Raw genomic sequence first — 4,905 nt, forward strand, 5'->3', positions numbered from 1 at the left:
CCTTCCGAAGCTGATGACTCTTCCCACCCGACCTGATTGAGCATCGAGGACGATGCTATTATAAAAGTGTGGGGAGGTGATGAGCGGATAATTTATACGCTTTTTGGCATTGTTTTTAAGTAGTTTTTAGTATGATCCAGTTACTTTTAGGGATGTTTTCATTAGTTTTATGCTAAATTCACATTTCTGGACTTTACTATGAGTTTGTGTGTTTTTCTATGATTTCAGGTAATTTCTGGCTGAAATTGAGGGACCTGAGCAACACTCTGATAAGGAGGGTGACAAAGGACTGCTGATGCCGTTGGAATCTGACCTCCCTGCACTCGAAATGGATTTTTTGGAGCTACAGAACTCCAAATGGCGCGCTCTTAATGGTGTTGGAATGTAGACATCCAGAGATTTCCGGAAATATATAATAGTCTATACTTTATTTGTGATTAGACGATGTAAACTGGCGCTCAACGCCAGTTCCATGTTGCTGTCTGGAGTCAAACGCCAGAAACACGTCACGAACCGGAGTTGAACGCCCAAAACACGTTACAACTTGGTGTTCAACTCCAAAAGAAGCCTCAGCTCGTGGATAGATCAAGCTCAGCCCAAACATACACTAAGTGGGCCCTGGAAGTGGATTTATGCATTAATTACTTACTCTTGTAAACCCTAGTAGCTAGTCTAGTATAAATAGGATAGTCTACTATTGTATTAGACATCTTTGGTCTCAGTTTTATTTTATTATTCATCTAAGGAGACTATAGATCACGTCTTGGGGGCTGGCCATTCGGCCATGCCTGGACCTTTCACTTATGTATTTTCAACGGTGGAGTTTCTACACACCATAGATTAAGGGTGTGGAGCTCTGTTGTACCTCAAGTTTCAATGCAATTACTATTATTTTCTATCCAATTCAATCTATTCCTGTTCTAAGATATTCGTTGCACTTCAACTTGATGAATGTGATGATCCGTGACACTCATCATCATTCTCACCTATGAACGTGCGTGACTGACAACCACTTCCTTTCTACCTTAGGCTGGGCGCATATCTCTTGGATTCCTTAATCAGAATCTTCGTGGTATAAGCTAGAATTGATGGCAGCATTCATGGGAATCTGGAAAGTCTAGTCTTGTCTGTGGTATTCCGAGTAGGATTCCGGGATTGAATGACTGTGACGAGCTTCAAACTCCTAAAGGCTGGGCGTTAGTGACAGACGCAAAAGAATCACTGGATTCTACTCCAACCTGATTGAGAACCGACAGATGATTAGTCGTGCTGTGACAGAGCATTTGAACCTTTTTCACTGAGAGGATGGAATGTAGCCATTGACAACAGTGATGCCCTACATACAGCTTGCCATAGAAGGGAGTGATAAAATTGGATAAAAACAGTAGGAAAGCAGAGATTCAACAGGGACAAGCATCTCCATACGCTTATCTGAAATTCCCACCATTAATTTACATAAGTATTTCTATCCCTTATTATTTAAGCAAGTATCTCTTTATGTTTCCCATAATCAATTATTATCCGCCTGACTGAGATTTACAAGATGACCATAGATTGCTTCATATCAACAATCTCTGTGGGATCGACCCTTACTCACGTAAGGTATTTCTTGGACGACCCAGTGCACTTGCTGGTTAGTTGTGCGGAGTTGTGACTAAGTGTAATTCACGTGTGAGAGCTACCAAACTATTGGAGCCATTGTTGATGATCACAATTTCGTGCACCAAGTTTTTGGCGCCGTTGCCGGGGATTGCTCGAGTATGGACAACAGACGGTTCATCTTGTTGCTTAGATTAGGTAATTTTCTTTCTATTTTCTTTTCGAAAAAGTTTTCAAAATTCTTTCAAAAAAAATTTCTTTTTTTTCGATTTCAAAAATATAATTTTCGAAAGAAATAATAAAAATACAAAAAAATCATAAAATCATAAAAACCAAAAATATTTTGTGTTCTTGTTTGAGTCTTAAGTCATGTTTTAAGTTTGGTGTCAATTGCATGTTTTTAAAATTTATTCATTAGTTTTTCGAAAATTTCATGCATTCATAGTGTTCTTCATGATCTTCTAGTTGTTCTTGGTAAGTCTTCTTGTTTGATCTTGATGATTTTCTTGTTTTGTGTTGTTTGTTGTTTATCATATGCATTTTTCGTTTGTTAGAGTCCATGCATTAAAGATTTCTAAGTTTGGTGTCTTGCATGTTTTCTTTGCATCAAAAATTTTTCAAAATTATGTTCTTGATGTTCATCATGATCTTCAAGGTGTTCTTGGTGTTCATCTTGACATTCATAGTGTTCTTGCAGCATCATGAGTTTTGATTCAAAATTTTCATGTTGTGAGTCATTTTTGTGTTTTTCTCTCTCCTCATCAAAAATTCAAAAATAAAAAAATATCTTTTCCTTAATTTTCTCATAATTTTCGAAAATTTGAGTTGACTTAGTCAAAAAATTTTAAAAATTAGTTATTTCTTGTAAGTCAAGTCAAATTTTCAATTTTAAAAATCTTATCTTTTCAAAATCTTTTTCAAAAATCGTATCTTTTTCATTTTTTCTATTTTTTCGAAAATTTTGAAAATTATTTTTCAAAAAATCTTTTTCTTAACTTTATTACAAATTTTCGAAAATTATGCTAACAATTAATATGATTGATTCAAAAATTTGAAGTTTGTTACTTTCTTGTTAAGAGAAGTTCAATCTTTAAATTCTAGAATCATATCTTTTAGTTTCTTGTTAGCTAAGTAATTAATTTTAATTTTAAAAATTAAATCTTTTTCAATCCTATCTTTTTATCATATCTTCTTATCTTATCTTTTTATCATATCTTTTTCAAAATTTTATCTTTTTCAAAAATTTAATTTCAAAATATCTTATCTAACTTCTTATCTTCTTATCTTTTCAAATTTGATTTTAATATCTTTTTCAACTAACTATTTGACTTTTTGTTTGTTTCTTATCTTTTTCAAAACCACCTAACAACTTTTCCCTCTCTAATTTTCGAAAATATCTCATCCCTTTTTTCAAAAATTCTTTTTAATTAATTAATTGTTTTAATTTTAATTCTACCTTATCTTTTATTTTCAAAAATCATTTAACTTCTTTTCAAATTTATTTTTGAAATTTCTTCCCTCTCCCCTTCTTCTATTTATTTATTTATTTACTAATACTTCTCTTCACCTCTCTTCATCTCAAATCACTACCCCTACCTATTCATTCTTCTTCACTCCTATTTCCTTTCTTTCTCTACTAACATAAAGGAATCTCTATACTGTGACATAGAGGATTCTTCTTTTTTTTCTTGTTCTCTTCTTCCCTATATGAGTAGGAACAAGGAAAAAGGCATTCTTGTTGAAGCTGATCCTGAACCTGAAAGGACTCTGAAGAGGAAATTAAGGGAAGCTAAATTACAACAATCCAGAGACAACCTTTCTTAAATTTTCAAACAAGAAAAGGAGATGGCAGCCGAACCCAACAACAATAATGCAAGAAGGATGCTTGGTGATTTCACTAAACCAACTTCCAAATTTGATGGAAGAAACATCTCCATTCCGACCATTGGAGCAAACAATTTTGAGCTAAAACCTCAATTAGTTGCTCTAATGCAATAGAACTGCAAGTTTCATGGACTTCCATCTGAAGATCCTTACCAGTTTTTAACTGAGTTCTTGCAGATTTGTGAGACTGTAATGATGAATGGAGTAGATCCTGAAGTCTACAGGCTCATGCTTTTCCCTTTTGCTGTAAGAGACAGAGCTAGAACATGGTTGGACTCACAACCTAAAGATAGCCTGGACTCCTGGGATAAGATGGTCACGGCCTTCTTGGATAAATTCTTTCCTCCTTAAAAGTTGAGCAAGCTTAGAGTGGATGTTCAGACCTTCAAGCAAAAAGATGGTGAATCCCTCTATGAAGCTTGGGAAAGATACAAGCAGATGACCAAAAAGTGTCCTTCTGACATGTTTTTAGAATAGACCATATTAGACATATTCTATTATGGTCTGTATGAGTTTTTCAAAATGTCATTGGACCATTCTGCAGGTGGATCCATTCACCTAAAGAAAACGCCTGCAGAAGCTCAAGAACTTATTGATATNTGCGCGCGCGCGCGGATTTGCACCCTGCTTTTCTCTCTCCTCCTTTCTCCTTCTTTCCTCTTCTCTTCTTCTTTCCTTCTAATTTTTTTTTCTTTTCTTCTTCCTCTCTTAGAAATTTTTTTTTCTTTTCTCTTTTAATATAAATGAAAATTAAAAAAAAATAATAATAATATAATAATAATAAATCAATAAATAAATAAATAAACAAATAAAATACTAAAAAAAACTAAAAAAAATATTTCTTTTTCTCTTTTCATCCATTTTCTTTTATTACATTTGCTTATTTTCATTCATTGCATTTTAATTTTGTTTTTTCTCTACCTTGTTCTCATTTTATTTTCTAAGTTTTCCATTCTAATAATGGTGTTGCACTTTCCTACTCAATTGTTGAGACTTTCTTACATTATTTTAGTGCTTCTTGACTTGTTTAATATTGTTGGGGTGATGAGACTTTTAAATCAATGCTTCATCTTGTATGACTCTTGTGTCTTTGTGCATTGATATGACCTTATATTGTCTTTCATGACCCACTTCTTATCATTTGAACTTGATGCTCAACATGTTTTTCATGCTATCACTTTACTCTTGCATCGAGCTTAATGACATGCCTTAGCTTACATTGTTTTCTCACTCACATGCTTAGCTAACATGTAGTTGGACATCATACTCTTATTTGGCATTAGCCCCGTCCTACGTTCTACTTGCTTTGATATCTTTGTTGTAGGCCTAATTGTCGTTCTTCTTTCCTTCCCTTTTAGGTTGGCCACCAGAAAGAGAAAAAAGGAAAAGTTTTTAAATGGGGCAACAAACAAGTCATCCGCA

General features: G+C 33.9%; 1 non-coding gene across 1 annotated transcript; it reads right to left on the reverse strand.

The window, feature by feature from the left end:
• Window positions 1-3,843: 3,843 nt before the first annotated feature.
• Window positions 3,844-3,947, reverse strand: LOC127746838 (small nucleolar RNA R71). The gene has a single exon (XR_008008650.1). It is a non-coding gene; the product is annotated as a small nucleolar RNA R71 (small nucleolar RNA).
• Between the last annotated feature and the right edge of the window lie 958 nt (window positions 3,948-4,905).

Source organism: Arachis duranensis, chromosome 4 (genome assembly GCF_000817695.3).
Source record: "Arachis duranensis cultivar V14167 chromosome 4, aradu.V14167.gnm2.J7QH, whole genome shotgun sequence".
Lineage (NCBI taxonomy): Eukaryota > Viridiplantae > Streptophyta > Magnoliopsida > Fabales > Fabaceae > Arachis > Arachis duranensis.